The 19,613-nt window shown below is 38.6% G+C and overlaps 1 long non-coding RNA gene across 1 annotated transcript; it reads right to left on the bottom strand.

Moving 5' to 3' along the window:
* Positions 1–203: 203 nt before the first annotated feature.
* Positions 204–19,254, bottom strand: LOC138803229 (uncharacterized). The gene is made up of 3 exons (XR_011364913.1): positions 19,194–19,254; positions 2,298–2,416; positions 204–514 (listed from the first exon to the last, which is right to left on the bottom strand). It is a non-coding gene; the product is annotated as an uncharacterized lncRNA (long non-coding RNA).
* Between the last annotated feature and the right edge of the window lie 359 nt (positions 19,255–19,613).

The following is a 19,613-nucleotide window of genomic DNA, read 5'->3' as shown; positions in this document are numbered from 1 at the left end:
TGATCATCCAGATCTTCACTTCCCTGTTAGCTGGGACTATAGATGTGAGTTACCACACCCAATCTTTGCATTCCTTATAAAAGTAAACATTTAAAATACAGTTGTTGTTGTGACATATATAGTGGTTATACTTCCACAAGTCAGATAAAGAGTACATTTCTTTGTCTGTATTACTTTTATTTCTTTATTCATGAAACCACCGCCTACTTTTTTGTCTGCTTTGTCCTTCTCTGATTCAGCCAAAAAAATGCCATTTCTCCTTTATGACCTAGATTAAAAACATCTTCCTTTGTACCCAAATCTGCGGCTCCTGATAACTGGAATGGTCTTCACTTGTCAGCCAGGCCTCTTCATCTCTTGAGTCTTCACTCTACTCAAAGGTTGACTTCTCATTGAGCTCAGCCTTGACCCTATATAATTTTGTTCTCTTGATTGTCATTTTCTTGATTCTTACCATCTTTTATCACACTACAGATTGTAATTATCCATTATGACTGTTTCTGTTCTCTCACTGCTAGGAGGCAAACAGTACAAGAGGTTGGTCTGTTATGTTCACTGGCATATTCTAACTGCCTTTGCAGTGCTAGCAACATGAAAACATGAAATGAATCTGTCCTTCCTGATTCGTCAGGGAGGACACAGCTTCTCTACTGAGTGTTCTGAGTTCTGAACTTATGAGACTTCATCATTGAACCATCCTCCTAAATACAGTGTCTTAAAAATAAAAATCAGTGCACTTAATAGATGATGGGTAAAAACTTTCCAACTAAATTAATGTCTGTGAATTACATTCCAATGCATTACATTAGAGGGAGGGGAAAACATGCCAGTTAATAATCAGTGTAGTTTATTTAAAAACCTTTGCTGTTTATTTGCACAAAAACTTTCTTGGAATTATAAGAGTAAAATAAGATGGCACTGAGGTCACTGTGGTTGTAGTGGCTATGACCTTTACAATCATTCCTGGTATGGGAGACAGAGTACAAGCAAGCCTTAACTAATCCAGTCCTCAGACAGAAGTGATGTGCTTACCAAAAACAATTCAAGGGAACTTACAAACCAAGTTCCCCCAAATAACTTCACAGTTGTTCTTAAGCACACCCAAAACTCTAATGTGGGGAGAGTTTGAGCTCCTCTCAATGGACTTAGCATGCTTTTAGCTAACATCAAATGCCTAGAACATGTGAACGTTTCCCATGAGAACTTCCCATTAAGTTTGTATTCTGCCAAGACACAGAAAAGAAAGATCTGTATTTTGCAAATACAGAAAATAGCTTTAACTAGATTCCAGTTTTGCAGACTCATGGGTAAATTTTCCAATCAAGAACAGTCCATATGATCTGATTTTTTAATCAAAATATAATGTCTAACAGGTGGGCTATTTTGGACTCGATCTTTGCCAGATGGTGTGAAATAATGACAAATGATCATAAGCCTATGTATAAATGATCACAGATCACCCTTCTTGAACTGTGGTTCAGGCTAGCCTTCATAGAAACCCATTTCCAAACAACACCCACTGCTTTGATTGAAGATAGGTATTTTCCAAATTGCTTGGCTCAGCAAGCTTACCACTTTGGAATTACTTTAAATTGACTTGACTGACAAGCTTCATACAAGAGGATTTGATACCTGAACAAATAGCTCCATTGGGATCATGCAGGGACTCTTGTGCTTGGCAATTTTTTTGAGCGCTAGTAATACATCACGACACACATTGGTAAAAGATAGACTACTTTCAGCCCTTGAAAAGTAGGGATTAAGCTGAGCATGGGTGCCTCACATCTAATTCTAATTTCTCAGGGGGGCTGATATCTGAAGATCATGGTTTGAAGCCAGCTCAGACAGACAAATGTGAAAGACTTTTATCTCCGATTAGCCAGAAAAAGAAGCCAGAAATGAAGGTGTAGTTCAAGTGGCAGAATACTAGCCTTGAACAGAAAAGTCAAGTGAGAGCCAAGGGCTTATGTTCAAGGCCCAGTACTGGCAAAAAAAAAAGCCAAGCAAGTGGCAAGAGGGAGGAAGGAAGGAAGGAAGGAAGGAAGGAAGGAAGGAAGGAAGGAAGGAAGGAAGGAAGGAAGGAAGGAAGGGGGAAGGACTAAAAGACTAAAGCTATTCATCAGTCTCTACATATTACAGAGTAGTTATCCCTCAAACCCATTAGTTATAAAGACTTACCACTGAATAAGTAACTTAGACAGTTCTTTTAGAATAATTAGAGAAAAACTCTTCATTTAAGGAGGATACAGAGAACATGAGCATACTATAAAGGGTGATTAAAAAAAAGTTAATCATACATATCTGGATGAAAAGATGGCAGGAAGAACAGGAATTTTCTTTCCCTGTGATATCTTCTATTGATAAGGGAGGTCTTGCTGGAGAAAGTTCTTAAGAATGGATAGGGTTTATGTGAACTCTGTAAAAAAAAAAATCTTACATTGTAGTTGTGGAAATGGGAGGGAAGGGAGGGACAGTAGGGGAAAAACAAAGGAGGAGGCAATCCTCCTCTCCCCCACCCACCAAAGTTGTAAAGTTCATTTTTTCCATAAAACGACTTGTACATCTCATTGTTGCAATTGATCCACCTGTATCCCTTTTTAAACGATTTGTTTTTCCCTTCTTCTCCACAAATTATACCAACCTCAAATACAGTGAAAGCAGGGGTTATACCATGGGGGAGGGACATACAAAGCAACAAAGAAATAATCTTATAAATGTGTTAGAAACAATCACCTGAAAGAAAAGACATTTGAACACATATCTTAGGGTTCATTTCCCTAACATCAACTTATCTGACCTTTTCTGCTTGACTCAGACATATACTAGTTATTGCAAATAAGGGAAACGATGTCTTTGGTTTTTCTATTAATTATCAGAGCGAGTAACAGTAAAAAATGAAAAAGAAAAAAGCTACAAAGTTATTGTCTATTCTCTGTAACACCACATGCTGAGTACGTCCTATATCAATAACATTGGTTATTTATTTATTTAGGTGATGCTGAGGTTTGACTTAGGACTTAGCCCTTGCTTGGCAAGTATTCTACCACTTGAGCCATGTCCCAGCCCTTTTGCCTTAGTTATTTGTCAAAAAGGGTTTTGTATGTATGCACAGGCCAATCTGAACTGGGATTATCCTATTTATATTTCCTGAGTAGCTTAGATGACAATGTACACCACAATGTCCAGATTTTATTATTTGAGATGGATCTCAAATAATAAAAAATAAAAAAGATTTTTTTTACCCAGATTTACTTTGAAACACAATTCTTTCTAACTTGCACCTCTTGAGTAGTTAGGATTACAGGCATAATTTCTTGTGCCTAGCTATGCTGTTTTATTTGTAAATGATTATTACTACTATCTTAAAGAAGAGAAAACTGAAGCTGAGGTAAATTAGTAAATTATTTGCAAACACTTGGGTAGTAAGTAGAAATCGTTTTCAAAATCAATATTCACACTTCTTTAAGTATATTGACATTTTCCCAATGGTAAACATGTGGGCCTCTTTTGTAAATTTTACTGTACATATTTGTACCAGTTATATCCACATATTCTAAGTGTTTTCATTTGAAATGGTTCATAACTTTACTCATATACATATGTTTTATAAGGATACTTTATATCTCTATTGTGAATAGAAAATCAATGTAACCATAAAAGGCAAAAGACAGGCATGAAAGTTAAAATGAAATAAAACACAATTAAATTGTACTTATTTATATATTGCTGTTCTCTGTTGAGGATCAGGGTCTGATGCTTAGTCTCTGTTTTATAAAGGCATTAGGAGTTTGGGGAACATGACTGAGAGAGTACTTGCCGGTGAATTCTCAAGGACTCAGGTTTTATCCCTAGCATCACAAAAAATGTATTAAAAAGGGATGGGTAAAGGTGATTAAGAAATGTCAGAAAAATACTAAAGCCCAGAATTTCATTGACAAGGTAATTATTCTACATAATGGAAATTGTCTAATTTTTCAATGTACAGTTCAATTCTATTTATAGCTGTAACTACCTTCAGCCCTTTTGCATGTTCTGGTATCAGATACCTCATTATTGGACAATCATCAGACCAATACCATGCTGCTCCATGCAATTTCCTTTAACTGAATTATTTAGACAATCAGTGAGTGTAATAATTGAAGCAGCTCTTGTTTTTGTTGGTTGTGGAGCTTAAACTCAGGGCATGGGCTCTGACTTTTACCTCTTTTGCTTAGGGCTAGCACTCTACTACCTTAAGCCACAGCTCCACTTCCAATTTTCTGGTGGTTAATAGGAAATAAGGGTCTCACAGACTTTCTTGCCTGGGTTGGCTATGAACTGCAATCCTCAGATCTCAGCTTCCTGAGTACAGGCATCAGTCACCACCACCCAGCTTAAAGATGCTTTTTTAAAAAACCACTATTTAAATAAGGTCTTATTTAACCTCTCGTGTATAAAGAAGAGTGGAGACCACTGACATCTAACTTCTTAAAGCATTTTGTGAAATTTACCTGAAGAGGAAGTCTTTTTCATGCTGACTTAAAATTTAAAGGTCATCTTTTGTCATTTGGGATACTACTTCACCATAATAACTGGTTTATGAAGCTCAGATATCCTAAGAGAATCACAACCCTGAGTCCACCAAGATGAGCTCACAAAAATAGGTACAGCAACAAGTGGCACAGTGGTCAAGCCTGACTTCAAAGGGGAGGAAGCAAACCTACAGGACTTGGCTTTGAATGAAAGGCAAGAAGTAACAAGTGGATTTTTGAGGAAAGAACAGATGGAAGGGAAGTTAAGCCAAGTTAAAACACATCATCGAGGTTGTGGTTTCTCTGGAGCCAGAGATTTGAAAGGTAAGAAAAAATCAAGATCGCATTACACAGTCCTCTAAGATTTAATGTGTAAGCAACAATTCTGATGATGGTCAGGCTAATTCCCTCTGTGTCTTAAAGATGAGTCAAGGGGCCAAAGAAGCATCTAAAACCTACAATGGCTTGTATTACCGTAGTCTGAATGATTTACTGCTGCCATATTGGGCAAACATTGAGTGCAGAAGAGGAAAAAAAAAAAGAAGAAGAAAAACAAGCTTACCCATAAAAAGGAATGGTAGAACTTCATGTCCCAACAAGTAGATAAAAATGTTAACATTGTTTTTTTATGGCCTAATAAATGTCTTTCATAAAAATTGCTGAAAACACACTCCTAGATCTCTTTATTAGATTGGAAAAGAGATTATTGATCAAAAGAAGGAGTTAATCAGAAAACTTAGAAGGAAACCAAGTCTTAAGTGAAATAACAATAGTGACTATCTTTTTAAACTTCATAGCTCATTTAAATAAGTGTTTTGATATATGCCATGGAAATGAATCTAGAGAAGTAACTTGTCTGAAATATGCTTAAAACCTGCCTTAAACCAAAACCTTAGCTCTTTTAAGTAGGCCCCCAAGACTTTGGTAACTACTAACAGGTGACCATGGATCCGGACCATGGAAATGAAACATAGGCTACTAATAGTACTCTTAATTTTTTTTATAAATTCATAAAACAACTGAGAAAGATATGAAGACTTTAACCACCATATTTAGGACACTTAGAAACTTTTTTCTTTTCTTTTCTTTTTGTTTGTTTGTTGTGGGGCTTGAACTAAGGGCCTGGGTGCTGTCCCTGAGTCTCTTTGTGCTCAAGGTTAGTGCTCTACCACTTTAGCCACAGCTCCATTCCCAGTTTTGTGTGTATGTGTTTTTGTTTTGTTTTTGCCAGTCCTGGAGATTGAACTCAAGGACCTGAACACTGTCCCTTAGCTTCTTTTGCTCCAGTCTAACATTCTACTACTTGAGCCATAGCATCACTTCCAGCTTTTTCTGTTTATGTGGTACTGAGTAATTGAACCCAGGGCTTCATGCATGCTAGGCAAGACTCTACCATTAAGCCACATTCCCAGCCCCACTTCTAGTTTTTGAGTAGTTAGTTGGAGATAAGAGTTTCAAGGGGATTTATCTGCCCTGTATGGCTGTGATCCTCAGATCTCAGCCTCCTGAGTAGATTATAGGCGGGAGCCATCAGGGCAGGTCTAACACTGAGAAACTTTGTGGGCAGCAACTATCTAGTTCTATCTTTACTGATGACAACACTAAGGCTCAGGCAGAGTAACATATTACCCCAGGTGAGACAATGAGAGAGAACCTCTCCTCATCCACTCCAACCTCGTGTGACATCCTCCATTCATATTAATTGTTGACAACATATGGCAAAAAGAATAACTTAAATGATTACTATCCAGTGTCTCACGTTGAAACTCATCTGCAATTCTTTTTTTTCTCTGTTTTTTTTTAAATTTAATTTTATTTTATTTGTGAACATACTGTACAGAGGAGTTATAATTACGTGGGCAGGATAATGCGTACATTTCTTACCAAGCATTGCAGCCTCCTCCTTTGTTTACCCTTCCCAGCCACCCCCCTCCCCCCCAATCCCAATCCTTCTCCTTCCCCCTCCTTCCCCCCCCCCCCCGCACCGACGTTGTAAAGCTTGTTTTGGACATGACAACTTGTACTTCTCATTGTTGCAACAGGTCCACCTGTATCCTTAAACAACTGGTTTTTCCCCATCTCCTCCACAAGTTATACTGACATCAAATATAGTGAAAGCAGGGGTTATACTGTGGGGGAGGGACATACAAAGCAACAAAGAGATAATCTTATAAATGCGTTAGAAACACATGCATGAAAGAAAAAAAAACATTAAAATACACATCTAAGGGTTGATTTCCCTGACATCACATTATCTGACCTTTTCTGCTTGACTCATACATATACTAGATATTGCAAATAAGGGAAACCATGGGACCTATGCTTCTTTGGGCCTGGCTTACTTCATCATCTGCAATTCTGTGTGCATCACTTTTAAGAACACTTTTATGAGTTGAGGACTGAACCTTTTTTCAAAGTGGAAAGTAGAATTCAGTTGTCTCTTCCATCTTGAAATCAAGCAAGCTTGTAAGTAATCAAGATACCCACTGAGCACTGAGTGTCCTTTAGTTCAATATTTCAATGTTAAATCAGCACAAAGAAGTAGGACAAGGACATGAAAAAGTTTTGCTGAAAAAATGGATTTCATGTAAGAGTTACACATCTTTGAAAACTTAAAACACTTGTTTATTTTTATCCCTCAAGTTAGTTTCTCCTTCAGCTCTCCTTCACTGCAATCAGTAAGTCAACTACTGAAGAAGTTGCCTAGGCTGGAAATAGAGGCTACATCCTGCACTCCTTATTCACTAGGAGATCTCATGATCAAATCCCCAAAATTTACATCCCAAATATCTACTTAATATATCCTCCTCTACCCATTCCTTTAGTTACTATACTTCAATCTACCACTCCCTTTCTCCTGGTTTGGTCTTCCTCCAGTCACTCTCTTCATTCTGTACCCCAGTGTGTTCTCCACATTGTAGTTAGAGTAATCTTTTCAGAATGCAGATCAATTCTTGTCACTCCCCGGCTTAGCACCATACAGCAGTTTTCCATTAGTATCCAAGCAAAGGATTTCCTTGGAAATACTCTGACATTCTACACATCTACTTCAATCACTTTACTTCCAATTGTTTCCCTTTTCCCCCCTGGGCATTGATGTTCCAGAAGGTATTCATCAGACTAAACTCTCCAACATAGGTCTTCCTGCTTGCTGATCCATCTCTGCAGGCAAGACTTCCATTCATTCTTCCCATACCTTCCATGTCTCAATTATATTTAATTTCAGAGAGTTCTTTCCCTGAACACTCAGTCTATAGCCATAGCCTCCAGCCCTAAAAATTCTTTTTGATTATATTTTGCTAATTTTTTCTCTAGTATTTGTCTGTGCACATAGACACAGGTTTCTCTAAGTTCTGATTAGATTTCACACTCCACACAGGTAAAAGACAGTATTTGGTCTGTATACCACTCTCTATACTCTGCCTACCTCAAAAGCTTAACTTTAATCACACTTTAATGGAATTAAAGGGAATCTGTGTCACTTATAAGCCTTTGCAAAGTGGATAAGTTAATACTCATAATGGCTCCATACAACTAAAGTCACTAATGAGACAGACACATAAACTACTATGGTTTGATTTAGTAACTCTCTACAATGCTGCTTCATGGTCATAAATAGTATAAAAGTATGGAAGTTTCAGGAAGGCAGACTTCTATTTTTTTATAAACATGTTTAGAATAGATGAGTACCACAGTAATAAGTCCTCCAACTCTAAAGGTTATTGCTATATATTTGTGTATCTTGTAAACCCAGCGATTCCCTACTTATGGATAGCAAGAGCAATGACAGCAATGACCAAGGCACCCACAGTTTGCACATACACCTAGAGGCAAGTGATTCACCCGCAGCTCCTTGAGATTGGCCTCCTCAGACAGAATGAAAGTATTACTTTGTGTTAAAGTCTTCCAAAAAAAATCTGAATGAGATACTCTCAGTACCTAGTAGCTCTTCAATGAACTAGCTATAGGAAAATACTACAAAGCTACCTATCTTTTTCTTAAAGCAACAAATAATACACAAACATAAGAAAGGTCTCTACAAATTCATGTGGCCAGGAAACTTGATCAGGTAAAATTCCATTCTTCCCTGGTAATTGTCCCCATAGATAGCTTGTCAAAGAAAAAATTGGAAAGAGAGGTGGATTTCAAAAGTGCTCTGGAATCAAACTTGAGTGAGATAGATGAGGAGAAAGAGAAAACATTTCCCACCTTGCAGAAGGCCATATTCATATGGAACAAGTAACCTAGCTGCAGAGAGCTGCATACTTTATACCTGGGGGATCAGATCTGGATCACACATCACAACACACAGTATAATTCAGCTAATTCAGAGGTATGTTATGATGGATTCATTCCTTGTGCTTAGGTCCAAAAAGGTATGAGAAATTTATTTTTTATATTTTAAATTTAAGCTTTAAGTAGTTAGACACAGGAGTTGCCATTTCGCAAAGCAATTAATGAATACAGTATACATCTTGCTCAATGTCATCCCTTTCAACATTCTTACACATCCCTCCCCCACCTACCCTTTCCCTTACTCATACAATCAACCCCTAATCTTCCACCCTTGGGTGTTGGTTGAATATTAGTATTAGAACCCCATTCTACCTCCCTTGACATTTGAGACTTAGAATTAAACTCCAAAATACTGAAAATGCTGCGAGGTTTTCATAAGTAGAGGTCATTGCAGGAGAGATGATTATCCCCATGGTAACCGTTGTTATAGTCACCATTATCAGTTATTCCTTCATTTGGAAATTTCAAATGGAAATTCTTCCATTTCCTAGAGACTTGACAAGTATCTTCTGAGATCCATGTTGGGACAACATGGGATTTGTTATGGTTATGGCTACCTAGTATCCATCCTCTAAGCTTCATGTTACAGCCTGGGTGAAGTCTTCCTTGTGAATAACTTGCAATTACATTGCTGAAGAGTCCCTATGTTCAGCAATAACTCATAGAAATGGATTTTAAACCAGTCATTAATGATTACAGTCACATTTCCCTAAAGAAAAATTTCTACTGTGGATATCTGTCAAATAAGGTTATCATAGAGAAGAGATGAAACTTGTGAATGACCATGCCAAAAAATAATAATAATTGAATGTGTCTACTTGAATGTGCCTATGAAAGGTTTGCTTTTATGTCTTAGATTATAGTAAGCAATCTTATACATCATTTTCCATTATAATGAATTTGGCTATGCTCAACATCTAGTGAGGTCTTTGGGACTGGTATGGTGGAGAACATGCTTACCACTTCTCTCACAGCTATCTGGAAGGGAGTCCCACCATCTCCAGGGGCAATATGGTCTAGGAATTAAGGTAAGCCCAATTCCACAGGAGCAGGACTGGAGAGGTGGAGGGAAGCAAGTGATAGCCCTCATAGTAAGCTGAGGAGTACACAAGTTAATCTCTCTTTGCCCAAGTATTATATAGAAGTTAACCTTGAACTTGAGAAGGTTAGAAGGCTACTCATATCATGATGAATAAAAATGGTTCTATAAAAGATTGTTCTTAGAGGGGAGTTCCGGGAAGATGGCGGAGGAGAAGCTGGAATCTGAACAAGCTCTCGCATAGAAAGCAGCTTTAGAGTTCCAGTGAACAGTCCTAAGCCAGAGAATCACACCAAGTGTGCCATCACAGGACAGAGAGTTAGACAAGAGAGGGGAAGCCAAGGCAAGTGGTCGCCAGCAGCCGCCACGGCGGCTGCGGCGGCGACAGGGTCGCAAGCGGCAGAGACCACAGCCGGGGGCCATACCTGAGCGCTCACACAGAGAGTCCGGGACGAAGGAGCCAGACGCAGCGGCCAAGCGGATTCTACTCAACACCAGCAAGAACCAACAAAGAGCGGACATCTTCACCCTGCAGCTTGCAGACCAGAGACGACCCAGGATCCAAGACTCGGCACCAGAGACGACCCAGGACCCAAGACTCAGCGTGAGTACAAGCCCGACATCCTCACTCCTCAGGGAGCAGAGGAAGGAAGGCCACCCCTCCCCCCCCAGCACCGGTGATCTCCATCTTGGATACCGACAAAGCTCGGAGTTGCTGCTAGCTTCAGCTCAGGCCTTGGAATAAAATGAGTCATTTAGCAGGTCACAAGAACTTAACGCCGAAGTGACCTGCCAGACTCAGCTCCATCCAGGGAAAAGTCACCCAGCACAGGCGCCAGCCTAGCCTCACTGGGTAACCAGAGCCAGAGGCTGCCCCTCCCTCTAGCAGCCACCACAATCAATTGAAAAACAGAAACCCTGAGAATGGCTCCAGGCTGGGCGCTGTGAGTTATCACAAAATAGCCCCAGGGAAAAGCTACTGTTTGCTGAAAGGCCTCAACTCCACCCAGAACCTAGCCTCATCACCACATCCCCCTCTTTTGTGACTCTCAAAGCAGACCACCCTCCCAGAAAACTAACCTGGGAGGGGGATCTCAAAATCTTGGGTAAAGCAGAGCATTTTTCTGCCTCTTCCAACCAACTGACTTAAGAAACCAATCAAGCCACAGGACCTCAAGCTGACCAGAGACTCCAAGAGACTGGTTGCAGACAAAAGGGAGATACAGGATTCTTCCCACTCCTCCCCCCCCAAAAACAAAAAAACAAAAAAAAAAAAATCAAAAGACTTTTTTTTTTTTTTCTTCTTTTCTTTTTTTTTTTTTTTCTTTTTTTTTTTTTTTTTTTTTTTTTTTTTTTTCTCTTTTTTTTTCTTCTTCTTCTTTTCTTTTTTTTTGCTTGTTTTTTGTTTTTTGTTACCTTATATATATATATATATATATATATATATATATATATATATATATGTATATAAATTTTTTTCCCTTCTAAAACTTTTATCAATCTTTAATTTTTGCCTCTTCTGAAAAAATAATTGTTTTCCAGTAACTTTTTTTTCTCATCTTATAATTTTTATTTCAGAATTACGTGAACGAGAGTTTTCCTTTCTTTTCTTGTCTTCTTTCTCTTTTTCTTTCTTTCTTAATTATCTTTTTGTTTTTTATCTAGCTCTACTGAACTTCTGATCTTTTCTTCTCCCTTAAAGCTTTTCACATCTCCTCAATGTCCCTCCCCTTCTCTGAACATATTCACATTCCTCTCTAAATAGACGGTCTTTTAACCTCTATAATAACATTAATTTTTACGTTTCTATTCTTTTTCTGGTCTCTCTTTATACCCCTTTCCGTCTCTTCTTTTTCTCTCTCTCTCTACTTGCATCCTACCCAACCCATTTCCTGCACTGTGAGTAGGACATAGTTAACTCTCCTTGTGCCTCCCCACACCAATCTATTCCTATTTTTTACCCACATCTCTCACTAATCCTAATAATTTCTGGTTTTCCAAATTCTTTTCTGCGGTTCGAAGTCCTTTAACATATAGTCGTTTGATGTTGAATAGATGTATCTGTTGAACTAGATTGTATCTGTAGACTATTGACTGTACAAATGCAAACTTTGGTTGATGGTTGCCTTAAGATAGTGTTCTAGCACAAAACTGGTGCAATCTTTATCTCAAATGGGCCGAGTAAGCCGGAAAAACACAAGAAAAATGGCAAATTCGGGTATCTCAATTCCCAACCTTGATAATCAGGGATTAGAACAGATACAGAATAATCCAGAGGAGAGTTCCCAAATAGCTCTACAAACACTAATAGCAAACATGATAAATGAGAAGTTTGACAATGTACAAAGGACTCTGTATGAGCGTGATAGGGAGAGAGAGGAGGCATCCCAGAAGTTTATACAGGAATATCATAAGCGTGAGGAAGCTTCTCAAAAACAGATACAGGATTTGCGTGAACAACTTGAGAATACTCAAAGAGAAAGGGAGGAATGGCGTGAGCAGGCAGAGAACACTCAAAGAGAACTGCAGGAATCCCACAGAAGGGAGGAAACTAATCAAAGAGTAATTCACGAATTAAGAGACCAGGTAGAGAATACACAAAGATCACTAAAGACATTCATGGAATCCATTAACAAAGAGCTGAAGGAAGTCAGGGAGACCACAAAGGGAATGCTGAATGGAACCCAACAGAAGGAATGGGAGTCCAAAGAAACCATAACCAATCAACTAAGTGATTTGAGAACAAACACTGAACACCAAATTAAGGAAGTAAAGAAATTCATACAAGACCTAAAACAGAGCTTCAACAAAGAACTTGAAGCCATCAAAGCTGACCAATTAGAAGGAAAAGAGATAAAAAACAAAGTAGAGAGTCTTGACAGCAGGTTAGACCATGCAGAAGATCGAATCTCAGGGATTGAAGACAGCCTAGATATTATAGAGAAAGAACATACAACCATCCAAGACAAGTCCAAGAAATATGATAGGTCTATCCAACACCTGGAGGACACCATCAGAAGGCCCAATTTAAGGATAATGGGTGTAGAGGAGCACCTAGAAACAGAAGTTAATGGTCTAGGAAATTTGTTTAACAGGATCCTAGCAGAGAACTTCCCAAACATACAAAAAGATAGGCCTATTCAGATACAAGAAGCTTTTAGAACCCCAAATAGACCAGACCAGAATAGGACATCCCACCGTCACATTATAATCCACACAGGATCAACCCAGACCAAGGAAAAGATCCTTAAAGCTGTCAAGGAGAAAAGATTAATCACCTATAAAGGGAAACCAATTAGAATTACCTCAGATTTCTCAGCAGAGACAATCAAAGCAAGAAGAGCCTGGAATGACGTATGCCATGCCCTAAAAACAAACAACTATCAACCAAGAATACTGTACCCAGCTAAACTCTCCTTCATAACTGAAGGCCAAATAAAAACCTTCCATAGCAAAGAAAAATTGAAACAATACATCTCCACCAAACCAGCCCTGCAAAAGATTCTTAAAGATGTCCTACACATAGAAAACCAACAAGAACGCAACAAAGGCCAAGAAACTGCACACAAACGGAGAATCCAAGAACCTTAGGAAGAACCCAGTTTTCACAGCCCCCAAGAAGGTGGATAACATGGCAGGAACTCCCAAATACCTCTCAGTCCTATCTCTTAACGTTAACGGACTGAACTCTCCAATTAAGCGACATAGACTGTCTAGTTGGATTAAAAAACAAGACCCTTCTATCTGCTGCCTGCAGGAGTCACATCTTGCCCGTAAAAACAAACATATTTTCAAGGTTAAAGGCTGGAACAAAATCTACCAAGCAAACGGCCCTCATAAACAGGCGGGAGTTGCAATCCTAATATCAGATAAAATAGACTTCAAATTAAAATTCGTGAGAAGAGATAAAGAAGGTCGCTACATACTAATTAAAGGATCTCTCCTTCAGGAGGATATTACAATTCTAAATATCTATTCGCCAAACAATGGAGCACCCAAATTTATCAAAGAAACACTACTTTCCCTCAAATCCCAGATAGATCCAAAGACATTAATCGTTGGGGATTTTAACACACCACTCTCCCCACTAGATAGATCAACTCGGCAAAAACTCAACAGAGAAACCGCAGATCTAAACAGCTGCATAGATCAACTAGACTTAACAGACATTTACCGAACATTTCACCCAGCAGCATCAGAATACACGTTCTTCTCAGCAGCACATGGAACGTTTTCTAAAATAGACCACATTTTAGGCCACAAAGCAAACTTGTCTAAATTCAGAAACATTGAAGTTATACCTTGCATTCTCTCTGACCACAAGGGAATAAAATTAGAACTCAACACCAAAAGCCACCAAAGAAAGTCCGGTATCACATGGAGGCTGAACAACACACTACTGAATCATGAGTGGGTCATGGAAGAGATTAGAAAGGAAATTCAAATGTTCATGCTATTCAACAAAAATGAACACACAAATTACCAGCTCCTCTGGGACACAGCAAAGGCAGTACTCAGAGGAAAGTTTATAGCTCTGAGCTCCTACATCAACAAATTGGAGAGATCGGAAACTAACAATTTAATGACACATCTAAACCTCCTTGAAAAAGAGCAGCAAGATAAACCCCAATCCAGTAGACGGAAAGAAATAATCAAAATTAAATCAGAATTAAATGAATTAGAATCCAAAAAAACTATAGAAAGAATCAACAAAACAAAGAGTTGGTTCTTCGAAAAACTTAACAAAATCGACAGACCCTTAGCAAACCTTATCAGAAAAAGGAGAGAGCACACCCAAATTAATAAACTCAGAGATGAGAATGGAAACATCACCACGGAAATAACCAAGATTCAGAACATTATAAGGGAATACTTCTCAAAACTTTATGCTAATAAGTTTGAGAACTTGACAGAAATGGACCTTTTCCTAGCAAATATTGACATGCCAAAACTAAACCAAGATGAGTTAAACCAGCTTAACAGGCCCATATCAAGCATTGAAATAGAAACAGCAATAAGAGACCTCCCAGCTAAGAAAAGTCCAGGACCAGATGGTTTTACAGCGGAATTTTACAAGGCCTTCAAAGCAGAGCTCACACCAATACTCCTCCAACTCTTCAATGAAATTGAAAGAGAAAGCTCACTACCAAACACATTCTATGAAGCCATCATAACCCTCATCCCAAAACCAGGCAGGGACTCATCAAAGAAAGAAAACTATAGACCCATTTCTTTGATGAACATTGATGCAAAACTTCTCAACAAAATTTTGGCCAATCGACTTCAACAATTCATCCAAAAAATCATACACCATGATCAAACAGGATTCATTTCAGGGATGCAAAGCTGGTTCAATATACGCAAATCAATTAATATTATTCATCACATCAACAGGAGCAAGAATAAGAACCACATGGTTATCTCAATAGATGCAGAAAAAGCATTTGACAAGATCCAACACCCCTTTATGATGAAGGTTCTGGAAAAATTAGGAATCCATGGAACATTCCTCAATACAATAAAGGCTGTATATGACAAACCTACAGCCAGCATTATACTCAATGGTGAAAAACTAAAGCCATTTCCTCTTAACTCAGGAACAAGACAAGGATGCCCACTCTCTCCACTTCTCTTCAATCTAGTATTAGAATGCCTAGCTACAGCAATAAGGCAAGATGCAGACATAAAGGGGATCCAAATAGGGAAAGAAGAAATAAAACTTTCCCTCTTTGCAGATGACATGATCTTGTATTTAAAGAATCCCATAGACTCCACTCCCAAATTACTCAAGCTGATTCAAAACTTTGGCAAAGTAGCAGGTTATAAAATTAACCCCCAAAAATCAATGGCTTTTCTATATGCCAACAATGAGAAAAGTGTGGCTGAAATTAGGAAAGCAACTCCATTTGTAATAGCCCCACAAAAAATAAAATACCTAGGAATTAACTTAACCAAAGAAGTGAAGGACCTCTATGATGAAAACTTTAAAATCTTGAAAAAGGAAATCAACACAGAACTTAAAAAATGGCAAAACCTCCCATGCTCCTGGATTGGCAAGATTAACATCGTGAAAATGGCAATACTTCCCAAGGCTATCTACAAATTCAACGCGATACCTATCAAAATTCCACCCTCATTCTTCAAGGAAATAGAGGAGGCAATCCAAAAATTCATATGGAACAATAAAAGACCCCGAATAGCAAAAACGCTCCTCAACGGAAAGAACACTGCTGGAGGAATATCAATACCAAATTTCAAACTCTACTATAAAGCCATAGTAATCAAAACAGCTTGGTATTGGCATAAGAACAGACCTCAGGACCAATGGAATAGAATTGAAAACCCAGAAATGAACCTACAGACCTATAGCCATCTAATCTTCGATAAGGAAGCTAAAACAATAGAATGGAAGAAAGACAGCCTCTTTAGTAAATGGTGCTGGCAAAATTGGTTAACTACATGTAGAAAACTAAAGCTAGATCCTTATATATCACCCTGCACCAGAATCAACTCCAAATGGATCAAAGACCTTGAACTCAAAGCAGACACTCTGAAAACATTACAGGATGGAATAGGAGAAACCCTAGGTCTCCTTGGCTCAGGTCGAAATTTTCTGAATAGAGACCCGGAAGCACAACAAATCAAAGAAAGGTTGGACAAATGGGATTGCATAAGATTGCAGAGCTTCTGCAGGGCAAATGACATAGCTGGCAAGATCAATAGAAAGCCCACCGATTGGGAGAAGATCTTTACTAGCCATACAACGGACAAAGGTCTCATATCAAAAATATACTTGGAACTCAAAAAATTAAACCACCCAACAACAAATCCTCAAAGAAACAACTGCCCAATAAATAAGTGGGCGAAAGACTTAAAGAGAAGCTTCTCTGAAGAAGAAAGAAGGATGGCCAATAGACACATGAAGAAATGTTCAACATCCCTAGCCATAAAAGAAATGCAAATCAAAACAACATTGAGATATCACCTCACTCCAGTTAGAACAGCAAAAATCAAGAACTCTAATAACAACAGATGCTGGAGGGGATGTGGACAGAAAGGAACCTTACTTCATTGTTGGTGGGAATGTAAACTTGTTCAACCACTTTGGAAAGCAGTATGGAGGTTCCTCAAAAGACTTCACATAGATCTCCCCTATGATCCAGCAATCCCACTTTTGGGCATTTACCCAAATGTTTACAAACAAGACCACACTAAAGCTACCAGCACAACTATGTTTATTGCAGCATTATTTACCATAGCTAAGATATGGAACCAACCCAGATGCCCCTCAGTAGATGAATGGATCAAGAAAATGTGGTATATATACACAATGGAATTCTATGCCTCCATCAGAAAGAATGACATTTCCCCATTTGTTAGGAAATGGAAAGGTTTGGAAAAAATTATATTAAGTGAAGTAAGCCAGGCCCAAAGAAGCATAGGTCCCATGGTTTCCCTTATTTGCAATATCTAGTATAGGTATGAGTCAAGCGGAAAAGGCCAGATAATGTGATGTTAGGAAAATGAACCCTTAAATATGTATTTTAATGTTTTCGTTTCTTTCATGCATGTATTTCTAATGCATTTATAAGATTATTCCTTTATTGCTTTGTATGTCCCTCCCCCACAGTGTAACCCCCGCTTTCACTATATTTGATATCAGTATATCATGTGGAGGAGATGGGGACAAACAAATCGTTTAAGGATTCAGGTGGACCTGTTGCAACAATGAGAAGTACAAAATGTCATGTCAAAACCAGCTTTACAATTTCGGTGTGGGGGGGGGGAGGGGGGTATAATTGGGTGGGGGGAGGGGGGTAAAATTGGGTGGGGGGAGGGGGGAGGCAGGGAAGGGAAGTGAAGGGTAAACAAAGGAGGAGGCTGCAATGCTTGGTAAGAAATGTATGCATTATTCTGCCCATGTAATTGTAGCCCCTCTGTACAGTATGTTCTCAAATAAAATAAAATACAATTTAAAAAAAAAAAAAAAAAAAAAAAAAAAAAAAAAAAAGATTGTTCTTAGAAACATATCATTTTTACCAGTTACAGAATGTCTTTTTTTTTGTGGGTCATGGGGCTTGAACCCTGGGCTTGGGCACTATCCCTGTGCTCTTCAGCTCAAGGCGAGTGCTCTACTGCTTGAACCACAGCACCACCTCCGGTTTTCTGGTGGTTATTTGGAGATAAGAGTCTAGCTGACTTTCTTGCCCAGGCTGGCTTTGAACTGTGATCCTCAGATCTCAGCCTCCACTATGGCTAGGATTACAGGTGTGAGCCACTGGCGCCCGGCCTTAGAATGTCTTCTTGAGTAGGATGAAAGGAGACATCATTCAAGCTATGGCATGTGAGATGTCAGTAAGGGAAATTGTGCACTAAAAAACTATAGACCAGCCTCTGGTATGCCTGCTCAGAGGAGAAATTCCAGCCTGTGAGCCTCACCCTTCATGCATATCTTAACAGGGAAGAAAAAAAGCTGAGCATGGACTAGTTATGGAGTAATAGATATGATACAAATAGTATCAGGTTTGGAATCCAAATAAAAGGAGTCCACATTGCCTTCAAAAGCAGTAATTCTCATACAGGTATGAGGCACTATCATCAAGTTCAGTATTATAATCTGTAAAGAGAGACACATTGCTCAGAAACTGAGAAACACCACATATACAATGAAAGTAACTGGCCAGGGCTTAGTGATTATTATTTGGTATTTTTATTATCATTGTCATCTAATGCTTCTAGCATAATTCTTGGAATGGAATAATTTCTTCATATAAGGTAATAACAAGTATGTCTACAACACTTAACATGCTGGGGATTATTTGACCAGTTGATTAGCAAATACAATCTTCACAGCAAACTATTAAGTAGATAATATTTTACTTAATTATGCAAATAAAGAAATAGAGGTGAGAGAGATTAAGTAATTTTTCTGAGAGCTAGTAGGTGGTAAGGCAAGGAATGAGCTGCAGAGGTCATTCTGTGAATCTCAATGTTATAAATGCTACTTTCAGCCTGTCTTTTCTGCCTCTGTGATAGAGACCACAAGTAGATATAAAAAAAACATAAACTGAGTCACTAAACTCAGTCAAACACAAGTAGGTATAAAAAAGACATAAACGGAATCACTAAACTCAAAGTCCAATGAACATACCATTCAGACCAGAGAGGCTACTAGAACAAGTATAAAACCATGTGGACCCCAAAGGCACATCACACCTTCTAAACTAAATGCAGCTAGAGACATAGACTTCAGAAGGAACAGGAAAAACTGAGAAGTCCTGGAGAAGGAAATGTGTCCAGACTAGCTACAGTACTTAACAGGGGAAATAGCTCACTCACTTTCTTACCTTTCATACCAGGAGCAGACAGAACCCTGAAAGGAAAAAAAGACAAAACCCTTTCAGCAATTTAAAACCCACTGGACTTAATAAACACTAGGCATTATTGGGTCTCCTTATTTCACAATGGAGAAACTTGAATCCCAGGGAGACAGTGGACCATGTGAGGTGTCCTGGAGAATGGGAAGCAACTCATGCTTGGCCTTTGTGATGAAGGGTGTGTTATAGAAGTGGAAACAGAGACAGGTCTGGAAAAATGACATGTGCGAAATGTTACACACAGCACTTGGACAGCAGCCCTTTAGACAATGATAGATTCTGTTACATGATAATGATTGTTTCAGTAATCATTGCCAGAATAAGGAGGATTGACTTTGAGGTGAGGGGGTTAATTAAGAGATTATTTTACAATTTAGAGTGATAGGAGTT

This window comes from Dipodomys merriami, unplaced genomic scaffold (genome assembly GCF_024711535.1).
Source record: "Dipodomys merriami isolate MVZ:Mamm:240054 unplaced genomic scaffold, mDipMer1.0.p SCAF_34, whole genome shotgun sequence".
NCBI lineage: Eukaryota > Metazoa > Chordata > Mammalia > Rodentia > Heteromyidae > Dipodomys > Dipodomys merriami.
Note: the sequence above shows the minus strand (reverse complement) of the source record. Positions and strands in the feature narration are given on the sequence as shown.